Below are 15,591 nucleotides of genomic sequence, written 5' to 3'. Positions count from 1 at the left end.
TATATATATATATATGTATATATATATATATATATATATATATATATATATATATGAAGATATGAAGAATATTTTTAGTCAGAAAGAAAGTGGTGAAAAAATGCCCGCCGGGTGGGGTTCGAACCCAAGGCCTTCAGAATACCGGTTTGGTGCAATCGCACCAGACCGGTACATAGAACCCCACCCGGCGGGCATTTTTTCACCACTTTCTTTCTGACTAAAAATATTCTTCATATCTTTCTATAACCTAACGCATTCCCCCCGTGGCTTTCCAAGGATTTTTTGACTGCCAACCCTCATTCTGTATATATATATATATATATATATATATATATATATATATATATATATATATATGAAAGGGGGTTTCAAGGTAGCGAATCGCAGTAACCGAAACGAGTAGCCCAGGCTATGTCGCACAGACCGTCTTCTGCTTCTTTCGTCTCACGGGCACTGCTGGCGACGATTCGTGAGCCAGACTAGCCCGATTCGTGAACCAGCCATACGGGCGGGTTTGCCAGTGGTTGCACCAATTTCTCATTACAATTACCCCCCCGGAGAAGAGAGGGCCATCCTGGCTGTTGCTTCATGGCACCCAAGAAACGATCGGTTCGTGGTAAGGCTTCAAACGCTGCACGTGCACAGTTTCACGACTACGCCTTCGGAGGTCCGTGGAAGGGGTCATAGGCTCTACAACGTAATTGACAGGGGAAACTCGTTCAATGACGCGGTAAGGTCTATGATATTTCGACAGGAGCTCTGGATAGTACCGGTGTAGTAGAGGGCACCCAAAGCCACACCAGGGAGCCAGGTATATAGGTGGGGTCGGCAGCAACGCCATCATGACGAGATTTTTGTCTCCACTGTTCTTCGGCAGTGAAACGCCGTGCCAGTTTTCGGCAGTCTTCCGCGCGCTTCATGGCATCGCAAAGGAGCGTACACCCTGAAGGATCAGACCGGTAGGGCAGGATGGTGTCCAGAGTGCATGAGGGCTCACGTCCGTAGAGCAGAAAATAGGGATAGAAACCCGTTGTAGCTTGGGTGGCGGTATTAAATGCGTAGGTGACATACGGTAGTACGAGGTCTCAGTTCTGGTGATCGGCGGAGACGTACTTGGCGAGCGTGTCCCCTAGTGTGCGATTGAAGCGTTCTGTCAGGCCGTTTGTTTGTGGGTGGTAGGCAGTAGTTGTGCGATGCACGACGCGGCATGCCTTGAGCAGTGCTTCAACAACCTGGGACAAGAACGCGCGTCCGCGATCACTAAGGAGCTCGCGAGGCGCTCCATGTCGCAAAATGAAGTGACTGAGAATAAAAGAAGCGACGTCTCCTGCCGCAGCCGTTGGCAATGCAGCAGTCTCGGCATTTCGTCGATACCGACAATAATCCACCGGTTGCCAGCGGGCGTACATGGCAGAGATCCATAGAGGTCAATGCCAACATGGTCGAAGGGTTTCGCTGGACACGGTAACGGTTGTAAGGGACCGACTGAAGTAGCGGGAGGAGGCTTGCGGCGCTGGCACGTGGCACATGACTGGACGTACTTCCTAACGAAGTTGTACATACCACGCCAGTAATAACGCAAACGGACCCGATGGTACCTCTTTAAGACACCCGCGTGACCGCAGGTTGGGTGGGCGTGATGAGAAGCACAAATGTCGGCCCGACGATGGCGCGGCATAATAAGCAGCCATTTACGTCCTTCATCGAGGTAGTTACGGCGGTAAAGAAGGCCGTCACGCAGTGCGAAGTGGGGAGCTTGTCTGCGAAGTGCACGGTATCCTTCGTGAGGGAACGGTCCAGAGAGGACGGAAATAATGGAAGAGGTCCATGGATCCGTGCGTTGCTCAGTGCATAAATCTTCCAAGGAGAGAGCAGAAAGAACGCTGTCCTCAGTCAAAACACAGGCAACCTCAGGAGGAAGCGGCGATCGGGACAGAGCGCCAGCGTCTTGATGTTTACGGCCCGACCGATAAATGACGCGTATGTCGAACTCTTGAAGCCGCAGAGCCCATCGCCCAAGGCGCCCACACTGGGCTTTTAAAGAGGACAGCCAGCAGAGCGCATGGTGGTCCGTGACGACGTCGAAAGCTCGGCCGTACAAATAGGGTCAAAACTTTCTCAGCGCCCATACAATGGCCAGACACTTATTTTTCGTTCCGGAGTAGTTGCATTCCGCCTTTGTCAACGTGCGACTCGCATATGCGACAACGTACTCGCTAAACCCAGGTTTCCGTTGTGCCAGCACTGGGCCGAGGCCAACTGCACTGGCGTCAGTGTGGATCTCCGTGGGAGCGCCCGGATCGCAGTGCCGAAGGATAGGCGGTGAAGTGAGGAGGCGCCGCAAGGTCGTAAATGCGTCATCGCACGCTGGTGACCAGGCCGATAGATCACCGGCGCCGTCAGCGATAAGCCGTGAAGCGGGGATATGACGGACGCGAAGTTCCGTACAAAGCGGCGGAAGTACGAGAAGAGGCGGATGAAACTCCGTAAAGCCTTCATAGTTGTCGACTTCGGGAACTCGGCCACAGCACGCAACTTGCTCTTGTCCGCAAGTATTCCATCCTAAGACACGACGTGACCCAAAATGGTGATCTGACACGCTGCAAAGTGGCACTTTTTAAGGATGAGTTGTAGCTGGGCGTTGGCGATAGAGGTCAGTACTTGCTGGAGACGTGCAAGGTGCGTTCCAAAGTCAGGGGAAAACACAATGATATCGTCCAGATAGCACAGGCACGTCTTCCACTTCAAACATCGTAGCAAACCGTCCATCATTCGCTCGAATGTGGCAGGGGCATTACAGAGCCCGAACGGCATGACATTGAATTCAAAGAGGCCATCCGGGGTGACAAATGCCGTTTTCGAGCGATCAGCAACCGCTACAGGCACCTGACAGTATCCCGAGCGTAAGTCCAGGGACGAAAAGAATTCAGCTCCTAGTAAGCAATCGAGGGCATCATCAATGCATGGTAGAGGATAGACATCTTTGCGCGTAAAGGTGTTTAGGCGCCGATAGTAGACAGAAAATCTAATCGCGCCGTCCTTCTATTTTTACGAGAACAACGGGGGAGGCCCATGGGCTGTTCGATGGGCGAATGATGTTCCGTTGGAGCATGTCACGCACTTGCTCATCGATCACTTGACGCTCGCTAGGAGACACCCTATACGGTCGCTGCCGCAGCGGCGCATGTGATCCAATGCCGATGGATTGGGCGACGACAGAGGTACGGCCAAGCGAGGGTTGTGTGCAGTCGAACGACGAACGGAAACGGCACCGGAGTTTCAGAAGTTGACATTTCTGCGCAGGCTCGAGAGCGTCGTCGATTGATGCATAAAACACGTCGTTGGAAAGTTGTGTCGTCGTCGAAGGGGTGAGAGCGGCGATGTCTTGATCAGGCGTATTGTCTGGGACGTCAACGACCCGACAGGAGTCCACGGGCTTGACAATGCCGAGACATTCTCCCCGTACCAAGGAGCACGGGCTTGCGGACGGGTTGGTAACAGCCATGCCAGTTTCGCCAGAATGAATTTTCAGCACAGCGAAATGCAGCGGTATGCATCTGCGGCGGAGGAAGACCTCGGATGGCGTGAAAATGGCAGTTGCATCTCCAAAAGAAGTACAACAGAGCGGCACTACAACGGCGGACTGGGGAGGAGTGGTCGTGTCTGCGGCTGCGACCAGTTTAGCGGCTGATGACGCAGAATTATCGTCAGTGGCGTCTCCTGGTACAACAGAAAATTCAACTTCTGCACGCGCACAGTCAATAAGAGCGTTGTGCTGAGACAAAAAGTCCCATCCCAGAATGACGTCATGAGAGCAGTTGGGAAGCACAATGAATTCGATGACGTACATTACGCCCTGGATGGAAACGCGAGCCGCACACGCAGCCAAGGCATGAACGGGTTCAGAGTCAGCGGTTCCTAAGGATAGTCCAGATAGAGGCGTCATAACTTTACGAATTTTACGGAAGAGGTCGGCTCGAATCACGGAAACTGCTGCTCCAGTATCGACCAGCGTAGCAGTCGCGACACCTTCGACTGACACGTCAAACATTTGCGGGAGACAGTGGAGGGCTTGACTTTTTGACGGCGACGCAGTTCTTGCCTCCGGAACTGCGGCTGTCAGTTTTCCTCTGCGGCAGGAGTGGAACGACGGCGCATCGGCGACAGCGAGCGGCGGCGCGGGGACTGAGAACGACGGTCGGTGAAAGGCTGGCGGTCGGAAGCCGGGGGCGCGTAGGACGAGTCCGAAGCGGTTTGGGGCACCGTCGGGGGGGGGGGGGGGGGCAACCGTATGTGGGTCCGTAATATGGATATCGGTATTCCCGTGGAGGACCGTTGGCAGGCAGTACGCGGCGACGACTGTAACGTGCGACATGTCCTGGGTAGTGACACGAAAAGCAAATCGGCCGGTTGTCCGGAGTACGCCAGGGATTCGTGGATTGAGTCGGAACCCGAGCCTGAGAAAGAGGTCTTGGCGGAGCCGGGAGTCGGAACGGCGTTCTCACCTGCGCAAGCCGTCCCGCGACTTCGGCGAAAGTAATCGGAGCAGCCACGGGAGTTTGCTGGCTAAAAGAAGGCAGCACTTCCGCCACCTGTTCTTGAACTACATGCCGAAAAGTAGACAGAGGCACAGGGCCCGGCTCCGGAGTAGTATTTGAAGCGGCATGGCAAAGTTGTCGAGCAACCTCTTCGCGGATAATTTATTTTATACGGACCAGCACAGATGGATCGTCGAAGTCAACGGCTAAACTCGCAAGCGGCTCATTTTGGGCGAGTGGACGCCGAGTCACGGCCCTTTGCTTGCGCAGCTCGTTATAACTTTGGCAGAGACTGATGACGTCGCCAACAGTCCGCGGATCCTTGGAAAGCAGCATCTGAAATGCGTCATCGTCGGTACCTCTAAGGATATGTTTTACCTTCTCAGTTTCCAACATTCTGGGGTCCACGCGCTTGCAAAGGTCGACTACATCTTCAGTGTAGCTCGTGAAGTCTTCTCCGGGTTTCTGAGCCCGTACCCGTCAACGCTGTTCTGCTTGAAGCTTGCGCACTTCGGGTCGCCCGAAAGCTTTCATAAACCTTTCCTTGAACTCGGCCCAGGTAGTCATCTCTTGACGATTGGTATTGAACCAAAGTTCGGTGAGATGCGTAAAAGAGAAGCCCAGGTTGTTTAATTTTATGGCGTCGTCCCACTTGTTGTGCGTGCTTATCCGCTCAAAGGTAGAAAGCCAGTCTACCACGTCACGATCGTCTATCCCGCTGAACGAAGCGGGATCCCGCGGGCGTATGGTTCCAGGGCAGTCAATCGGTGGCACCTGGCCCGCCGGAGTAGGCTGATGGACTGGTTCGTGAGACATTGTGGTGGGCAGCCGCCGGTTGCGAAGCTCCAGGTTTTACGATGGACCCGCACAATAGGGGTTTCTTGGTAGCGAAGCGCAGTCACCAAAACTAGTAGCCCAGGCTATGTCGGACAGACCGTCTTCTGCTTCTTCCGTCTCGTGGGTGCTGCTGGCGATGATTCGTGAACCAGCCATACGGGCGGGTTGGCCAGTGGTTACACCAATTGCTCATTACAATATATATGTGTGTGTGTGTGTGTGTATAGTGAGGGCTCGTTAATTGAAGGCGAAGGGTAATGAAGGCGAGGGCCTTCATGACCGATAATTTGAACTACGCGCCTCCGCGCCAGCAGCTAGGGGCCTGGAGCACGGCCTGAGTAGTGGACCCCATACCTACACACGAGGCTGCGTCTCCTGCGCAAAGGAGAGAAAAACAGAGAGAAGTAAAATCTGGTAAAGGCAATCTGCAACTACACATGGAGGACGTTTTGGAAGAAGGTTATTTGCGGGCCACGGAGATAGACGCGAGTTCAGGGCGTGGGGCGTGCTGACAGATGCCATCAATTCTGGTGTCAGGGACCAAGAAGGGGCGGCGGACGAAGTACCATCGCTCGGAAGTACTTACCGGATAGAATACTACCCCTCTCTTCTTCAGTTTTAGAGTACTCTAAAAGGAGGCCTTCCGCTACCATCGCGCCCTAAAGAAAACGTTCAAGCTTTCGCTTTCAAGCGAAAATGCAGATTAAACCTGGAGCCGTTTTCAAGCATTCAATTGTTGACATGGTGTACTGCTCCACAATCGCATTTTATTGCTTTTGTGCTTCACTTTTGTTAGTTCGAACTTTTACTAATTCAAACTGAGTTGGCGTCCCCTTTTAAATTGATTGTACGAGCTTTTACTCTAAAACACTTCTCCTCTTAGTTACAAAAATCTGGTTGAAACTCACGCTTGCAGCAACGCCAACATGCGTCACGAGAAAAAAACCAATTGCCGAGGCCGGACTCCTTGCATACGTCATATTCGTTACACAGCCTTGTGTGAGTGTTATAAACCCATGCTTTGACTGTACGTCTGCAGCCTCTATTCTTAGGGGTTTTGAGACATTGGCCAGGTGGTGAATTGGCACCTGTAAGTATGCAAACAAAGAAGATTCAAAACATAGGAACTCAGTTTAAAGGTTTGGTAGTACTAGAAATTGTTAGTGTCTTGAAGTTACCAGCACGATATCATGTGAAAACCTGGAGATTGTGGGGAAGATGCCAAGATGAACCATTTAGTGAAAGGGCAAGCAGTCGTAACGTGGCACAACGCAGGTGTCTATACTAAATGTCTTCCTGTAAGGGTACGTAGGCTGCATAAAATAGTTTTTCAGAATCTGTTGTGTGCTAAATTAGTACATGAAGCGTAACGTCCAGTTATACTAATAAACAAATCTAGTGTGAACAAACTTGCCGTAGCTTGCACTAGTGATGCAAGGCTGGCGAAACAGCAGAGTTGGGGACCGACGTAGCATCTTCTTACACTTAGAGCGGATCCCAGGAGAGAGGGAACAGACAGAGCAAGTCTTAGCACCTTCCTCATTCTGTAAGCAGGAACCCAAGGCCGTCACACCCTGTCGCGAATGGTCGCTAAGATGTCGTCACAGGCGACCGCGCCAAGCGCGCTTACGTCGCCTCCCTGTCGCCTCAACGACCCCGCCCCAGAATTCCCAAGCTAACCCGACCAAAACGCCACATCGGAAACACAACAGCTTCCGGCTCTACGGGGGAAACCATGTAGCGAGTGGCGCGCCACGGGTCGGCCACACCGAAGACAACAAACACAAACACGGGAGCTGCGGCTCTTACATGCCCACTTTTTCTCCACACCGCACTCTCCTTGTGCAGACCCACCCAAACCAATTGGCCTCCCTCACTGCCCCTCAGGTGGCGCGCTGGACACCCTCTTCGCCTCCCTCTGTAAGTGTCCGCGCGACCCCTTCCCCCCTTGAACTTTCAATGTGCAAACTACACGAAGACGTAGAAAGAAGTAGAGAAAATGCGCAAACTTGCAACTAACTTTGTAAAAAAGAAACGCGTTTTACATACACTAAAATAATGATGTCACCTTACACCATCTACCACACAACACTGCTTGGGAAAGTGTTCAGACTCTCCAATAATTACATAGAATCACCTTGTCTTACAAAGTACATTTCCTTCTCGGTGAGCTTGAGGGAGGGCACACTCACACAATTATCACCGGCGCGTGTGATCTGATGTGCCTCAATAATAGCGCGAGTCCATTGACTCCTGTGTTTGGAGATAATGCTGCTCTTATGAAACAAAGGCGTACAACCATGGTCGCGACAGTGGGCGGCCAAATGTGCAGTTGAGCCGTTACGTACGTTGTTAGCGTGCTCACGCAATCGTTCGTTGAGGGAACGCTCATTCTGCCCAATATACTTCTTGCCGCAATTTAATGGGATGACATAGACTCCGCTGTCACAGCAATCAACGAAATGGTCTTGTGTTTCATATCACATTCACGTTTTACAGTGGTACGATAAGTCTTCTTACATATACTGACAAGTCTCTGTGGCTCTAAAAGATAACGTTGACGTCCGCATTTCCCCAATTTTTTTAAGACGGTGGGAAACACCGTGCTTGTGCGGAATGACTGCATATTTCTTTTTGCTCTTTACTTCCGGCTGCCGTACACCAAATCCCGGCTTACATTGTTTGTGCAGATCATGCGCAACTGTTGTCAACAGTTTCTTAGGGAACCCCCCTGCTTGTTGAAGTCGGGTTACTTGTACTCCCAGGCTGTCGTCCATTTTGCGTGGACAAAATTTTTTGAGGGTATTTATAAAACATACCTTGGCGACACCTCTCTTTACAACCTTGAAGTGCCCTGAGAAGAAAGAAATTAATAACTTGCATGCCCGATGCTCATGTTTCCAAAAGGTACGGCTAACAGAGAAGTGTAGTTTAAAGTCCCTGCCTCCCCTTTCACCTCCTCCTCTCACTGGGAGCAGGCTCTGGGTAGCACTAACCTGACAACACAAGAAACCGTCATGGACAGAGCCCCGGACGGCACGGGGGCTCTTTGGGCCTCCGCCACCGCCCTACCCTGAACCCAATATAAAATAAGGTGGCACTACTATTACTACTACTACCTTACTTGGCGCACGCTCACGGGCTCTCTGTATTTTCTTCAGAAAATTCGCTGCGCTTAGGCCAGGCCACGGGGATCGCGTTGTGGTAGTTTCTTAAAACAGAGCCCTTCTAATCTCGTCCCGCAGCTTCGCCGTCGCGGGAAGTAGGGGTTGAGGAGTGTTTGAGGGCAGGGTTGAAGAAGGTGATGAGGTGGTATAGAAGGTGGTGGGAGAGTTTGAGAGAGACCTGCTGAAGCGGGTGGGCTGGAGGGGTTTGGAGATTGAGGTGGTTGGTACGAGAGTGGTTCAGTAGGGGTTTGGGGCGAGACGAGTAGTAGGTCGTCTTCACTACGTGGTGTTAAGCCTTCATGCTCAGCAATTCGTTGAGAGAGGCCCAAGACTTTCCTTTTTTTCTTTTGGAAAGCATCGAACAGGCGTTTACTTGTCTGTTCCCTGCTGTGGACACCAGCCCACACAGGCGTAGGCGCTGATGAAGAGGTGCGCGTACGTGCTCGCGAACCAATTTTTCCGGATTGCCTATTTCACTACACCTACACGCGATGCCCCTGCAGGCAAACCAACCTCCTTTTTTGTACTTCTTTTATTTTCTTCTTTCTTCTCTCCCTTCCACCTTTCTTCCTATTGCAACTTGTTCCCTCCTCCTGTACCCCCGCAGAGTAGCATGCCTGCGTTAACATGCCGGCAGACCTCTCTGCTTTCCTCTAATAAAGAGCTTTCTCTCTCTCTTTCTAGTCATTCTCAGGTGACATACAAACCGAACTAATATCAAATACAAATTACCGACTCCCAGTAGGTTGGAACAAGAGGTTTCTAATTCTACAATTTAAATAATGCAAAAAATACGCAAGGTCGCTCTTACGTCGTGGACACTTTTTATCTTTCTTGTCATCGTTAACGGCACAATCACTTGAGAGGCTGTACTGTATATGTTTTATTGGCGCAAGGGCGTCTGAGGCCAAAGAGCGCCAAGACAATGTTTGTTTTGTCACATTTGTTGGTAAAATAAAATGACCATGATTGTGATGTACTTGATAAAAATTGTGTATATATGGGTGTAATGGGCCCTAAGTCTAAAAAGCCAGCGAAGATGAATAAGATGAGAGGCAATAATGACAATTTTTAGGTGTGTGCAGGGGGTATCAACATAACAGAGATGGCAGTGACGTCCCGAGCACATGTTATAAAAACGCTCAGAACTACCCCCCTACTTGCATTGGGTGGCCATGATGTCACACATGGTATGGGATGAATGCTGAAAATTCATTGTCAGCGAGGTAGGCTAAAGGCGTTCGCTTCTGATTAGGGGTTGATCAGATAAAAACGGGGATGGGTGTAAGAGTATCGTGTAGGCGTATGGTTCGGAGAAGTGTTGTTTCGTTGCATCATGGTATGCCCAGCATTCAATCAATGCGTGGGGAAATGTAAGTCTTCGGCCGCACTTCTCACACGCTGGTGGTGGAGTGCCGTTTAAAAGGGATGAGTGCGTAGCTTATGTATGACCTATTCTCACTTTGAATATGATATTTCTGTGAACCTGTTCTGTTTCTCTGTGTTGTATTTCCCTATGTGTGGTTTCATAACGGGCAGTTTGTTTTCGATTTGTCTGTCCCACTGTACCTGCCAGCGCTTCCGAAGCATACTCTGAACTAGTGGCTTCATGTCTAGGTAGCGAACATGTGGGATATCTACAACACTGCGGAGAGCAGCCACAGCGTCACTATGGTCAGCAATTTCATTGCCTTAAATTACGCTGTGCCCAGGTACCCTGGAAATGCCCAGGTACCCTGGAAACTACTACAGTCAATTTTAGAGGGTAGGCAGATATTATGAATTTTATAAGACGGCTTAATATGAAGTTTTTCGTTGGTTTTCCTAAATGACGAGCTAGTACTACACTCAGGGCGTCTGTGAAAATAATGGAACTGTGTATTCTAGTTTCTGTATTGTGTTCCACAGTAGTTAAGATGCCTGTGTGCCTCTGGCGTAACAATATTCATATTTTTGTTTATTGTCTTTGGGATTGCAAAGTTTGGGCCATGTGCAGCGCATGACACAGCATGGGCGGACTTACAGGCATATGTGTAAAACGTTATGTAAGGATATTTGATTGTGTTGTAGGTGTAGGAAAGGCTGTAAGATGAGTTTTCTTGGTGCAGTTTTCTTGTTAATGGCCGAAAAAGATACATCGCAGGAAACCGAGGACATTTCCCAAGGAGAAACAAGGCCTGTGATCGAGGTTTTGAAAGTCTCGCTAAAAGAAATCTTAATCTCCTCAGGTTGCACTATCACTCTCAGCGGAAAAAGCATACAAATAGAATCGACTGAGAAACGAGTGAATGGCAGCGGTGTCGTTGATAATAAACGATGAAGGGTGATTTTTTACAGATGTTGTCTTCACGGATGTTGTCAGTGTATAAGTTCTGGTCTTCCAAGCACCACCGGTCACATTCCACATGTAGGCTTTGTGCAGGACTAGTGCGGAAGGCTCCTGAAGAAGGGCGAAGCCCCAGGTGCAAAACAGGGTCAAGTGTTTTTAAAGCGGTTCTCGAATATTACCCATATTATGCTTCCATAGTCCAACCGCGACTTAACTAAACTGTTTTAGAGACGCCGCAGCGACATCTTATCGACGCCGTAGGAGTGGTGCGATACCACGTTTAGCATATTCATTGCCTCTATACATTTTATGTGTAGTTGCTTTATATGAGGAATAAGTGAGAGCTTATCGACTTGCACAATGTCTAAGAACTTGTGCTACTTCTTCACAGGCACAGCTATCTCACTGAGCTTGACGGTGGGGTCAGGGTGAATACCACACCTGTTAGAAAATAAGACAGATGTGATATTTTGAGACTTAGGTTAAAACCATTTTCCTCTGCCCATTTTACGATCCTGTTTGTGGCAAGTTGTATCTGCCGTTCACAGATAGTCAGGATACAGGACCGGTAACTAATGTGAACATCATCCACACAAACGGAGTAACAAATGGTACAGGGCAGAGCTTTTCCAATTGTGTTCATCTTAGCTATAAAAAGTGTGCAACTAAGTGTTCCACCCAGAGGGACACCGTTCCTTGCATATACAGTGTGGATACTACAGCCCCGACCCCCACTCTGAATGTTCGTTCACACAGATAGCTTTCGAGGGTGTTAAGCATGTTTCCACAAATACTAAAAGATTTCAGCTCCCGCAGGATACCGTAGCGCCAGGCAGCGTCATATGCTTTTTCGGGATAAAAAATATGGACATCTAACAGTGTTTGTTAACAAAGGCATTTTTCACAAAGAATTCAAAAGCGACAAGTGGGTTCATTGTCGATCTGCCTGACCGAAAGCCTGCCTGACAGCTGTTGAGAATCCCACTGTATTCTAGGAAGTATAGTAACCTTCTGTTAACCATTTTTTTGATCAGCTTGCACAAGCAGGTGGCCAGGGAAATCGGACAATAACTATAAACGCAGGAGGGATCCTTTCCTCGTTCCCATGCCTTAGGAAAGTGCCCAGCATGCCATGTTCTGTTAAAAAAAAGAGGAGAGTATTGATTGTGTCTGTGTGAAAGTGTTTGATCATGCTGTACGCAATGTTATGAAAACGCGTGGTAGTGCGGGATTTGTTGGTGCATACTTGGCGACAATAACAACGTGTGACGGGACGCAAGAAAGATTGACAAGACAAGGCGCTGACTTGCAACAACAAGGTTTATTTCATCGCAACGAAATATATACCCTCGGAGAAGGAAAATGCAGGGAGAAGGAACAGATAAACATAAAGAGATGTGAAGAACTCATATTCACATACATGGCACGCGCGAAGAAAGTTGTCATCGGTCAAGATAGTCATGCTCCTTTTGTAGCAAACATATAAATGGCTTGCTGACGGATGAATCCTTTCGCGTGTGGATGACGTGCGCCTCGACAATCTCCCTGGCACACTGATTTTTGTATATTCGAAGCACACGTGCCTGGTCGCATTTCGGTGTGCACTTGCACTTGACGTAATGTACAGCGAGATTGCTGCCAGTTCCTTTCTTGTAAGTGCCCGCATGTTCCCGCATCCGGTCGTTCAAACAATGTCCTGTTTGACCCGTGTAGGACCTCCCGCACGACAGCGGAATGTCGTAAACGACGCCTGACTTGCACTACACGAATGGTTTGTCATGCTTTTTTGAGCAAGATCTCGCTGTAGTTCTTTCCCCGTTCACTATGCTGCAAAGCGCACCTAATTTGTTTGGAGCGCTAAACACCGCGGTGACTCCGGCTCGAGCAGCAACTTTTTTCAGTCGGTTATAGACACCGTGGACGTACGGAATGACTGCTACCTTCCTGTTTTCCTTCTCTTCTTGCTCTTCCACAGGTTTTCGGCGGTGGGTTCCCTTCAGCAGTGATTCATACAATTTGAAAAGCAAATGTGTGGGGAAACCTGCTATTGTCAGCCTTCGAGCCTGAGCGGAAAAGTGGTCGCCCATTTGATAAAGGCATGACCGACGGAGAGCGTTCCTGAGAGTTCAGATTGCAATGCCTCTCTTCACGATTTTCGAATGGTTTGAAGTGAATGGCAACAAAGTCTTCTTGGATCGGCGAGAATACTTCCAGCATGCGTGGTCTTGCTTCAACTTCAACTCTAGGTCCTTAAAGCTGAGGCGCTCGTCACATGGCTCTTCGGTCGTCAGCGTGAAGTCACCAAGACTTGATTGAAACGCACTCAGAATGCGTTGAACCCTGCTGACTGTTTGTAGCTGTGGAGCACTACCAGAGAATCAAAAAGTCGTCCACGTAGCGAAATACTCGTAACACGCTAGTTCCAGAAAGTTCCACTTCGAGTTCTATGTTGTAGGGGGTGAGCAACAGATCGCTCAGCACCGAAGCGAGGCAAGCGCCAATGCAGACCCCATGTTATGAACGTAGTGGTCTCCTTGGAATACCATCACCGACGACTTTTTGCAGCAGCGGAACCCATGAAATGTAAGCGCACTTTCAATCGACGTCAAACACCTTTATTGTTTCTTGCCTCACGTAGCTCTCGTTAATGTCGTTGAAGAGGGTATCGAAAAGTATGGGAGTGTTCGGTTCCAGAACGAAATGGGGATTTCGTATCAAAATTTCTACAGCTTCTACAGTTCTACCTGCAGTCGTCGGTGATGCTCTTCCAAGGATTCCACTACGTTCACAGCAAGGGGGTCTGCATGGGCGCTTGCCTCGCTCCGGTGCTGAGAGATCTGTTGCGCGCCCGCTACGACAGAACTCGAAGTGGAACTTTCTGGAACCAGCGTTGTACGAGCATTTCGCTACGGGGACTACATTTTTATTCACTTGGAGTGCTCCACAGCTGCAAACAGTCAGCAGCAAGTTCAACGCATTCTGAGTGCGTTTCAATCAAGTATTGGTGACTTCACGCTGACGACCGAAGAGCCATGTAACGAGCGCCTCCGGTTTCTGGGCCTAGAGTTGAAGTTGAAGCCCGAGCACGTACGCTGGAAGTGCTCCCCCTGATCCAAGAAGAGTTTGTTGCCATTCACTTGAAACCATTCGACAATCATGAAGAGGGGCATTGCAATCTCAGCTCTCAGGAATGCTCTCCATCGATCATGCCTGCATCAAATGGGCGACAATTTTTCCGCCCAGGCTCAAAGGGTGACAAGAGCAGGATTCCTCACACACTTGCTTTTCAAATTGTGTGAATCACTGCTGAAGGGAACCCGCCGCCGCAAACCTGTGGAAGAGCACGAAGGGAAGGAAAAAAAGAAAGGTAGCAGTCATTCCGTACGTTCACGGTGTCTCTCACTGACCGAAAAAAGTTGCTGCTCGAGCTGGTGTCTCCGTGGTGTTTAGAGCTCCAAACAAATTAGGTGCGCTTTGCAGCATAGTGAACGGGGAAAGAACTACAGCGAGATCTTGCCCAAAAAAGCATGACAAGCCATTCGTGGAGTGCGAGTCAGGCGTCGTTTACGACATTCCACTGCCGTGCGGCAGGTCCTACACGGGTAAAACAGGACGTTGTTTGAATGACCGGCTGCGGGAACATGCGGGCTCTTACAAGAAAGGAACTGGCAGCAATCTTGTCGTACATTACGTCAAGTGCAAGTGCTCACCGAAATTCGACCAGACACGTGTGCTGCGAAAATACAAAGATGAGTGCAACAGAGAGATCTTCGAGGCGCAAGTCAACCACACGTGAAAGGATTTATCCGTCAGTAAGGCATCTATTGTTTTGCTACAAAAGGAGCTTGATTAGCTTGACCGATGACCACATTCTTTGCGCGTGCCTATGTGTGTGAATATGAGTTCTTACAATCTCTATACCTTTATCTGCTCCCCTCTTTGCGTTTACCTTCCCCGGGGATATATATTTCGTTGCGATGAAATAAACCTCATTGTTGCTAGTCAGCGCCTTGTCTTGTCAATCTTTCGTGCGTCCCGTTAAAGCGCTGTTATTGTTGTCACGTAATGTTATCTGCACCTGGCGCCATAGACCTGCAACCAACCAATGCAGTCATGAGCTCGTGAAGAGAGAATGGAGAGTTCTAGGAGTCATTTGATTGCGTTTGGTCGCGTATGGACCTCCGCTCAGCTAACTTTTTGTACTGTATAATTGTGCTTGTGTAACGTGAAGAGGTTGAGACTTGTTCAAAGTGTTGTGCCAACGCGTTTGCTTGGTCCTATAGGGTGCCACCAGTGGTGTTAACAAGGGGTAATTATATGTCCTCTGTCCAATAGGTTTTCTTATCTTGTTCAAACCTTTCGTGTATCAGTGAAAGAATTCATTGAAGTTAAGAAGGACCTCCAGCTATTGTTCTTGGCCTTGTGGTGAATGCGCCTTTCCATGGCTTTGGTGCGCTTGAACGCTTGAACGCTTGAACGTTGTCGGCTGTTGGGTACTTGTGAAGAATACCTCACGCCTTGTTCTTAGCCTGGCGCGCTTTTCGACACTCTTTATTCCACCAGGGGCCCCTTAGGTTAGTTACTTGTGTTACCAGAAGACTGATGAATGAAGTTCTCTGCAGCATCACGGATATGTGCTGTAAAAAAGCTACAAGTTTCATCAATACCCAAGTGTTCGATGGAAGCGTGTGCGAGCTGTGATTTCTGATTTGATTCATTG

The 15,591-nt window shown here is 49.3% G+C and overlaps 1 pseudogene; it reads left to right on the top strand.

Annotated features, from left to right (window-relative positions):
* The window catches only part of LOC144148601 (uncharacterized), a 47,496-nt pseudogene that overhangs the window by 18,685 nt on the left and 13,220 nt on the right, over positions 1–15,591 (top strand).

This window comes from Haemaphysalis longicornis, unplaced genomic scaffold (assembly GCF_048455015.1).
Source record: "Haemaphysalis longicornis isolate Haplotype H1 unplaced genomic scaffold, Haemaphysalis longicornis Haplotype H1 scaffold_8, whole genome shotgun sequence".
In the NCBI taxonomy this organism is placed as follows: domain Eukaryota; kingdom Metazoa; phylum Arthropoda; class Arachnida; order Ixodida; family Ixodidae; genus Haemaphysalis; species Haemaphysalis longicornis.
Note: the sequence above shows the minus strand (reverse complement) of the source record. Positions and strands in the feature narration are given on the sequence as shown.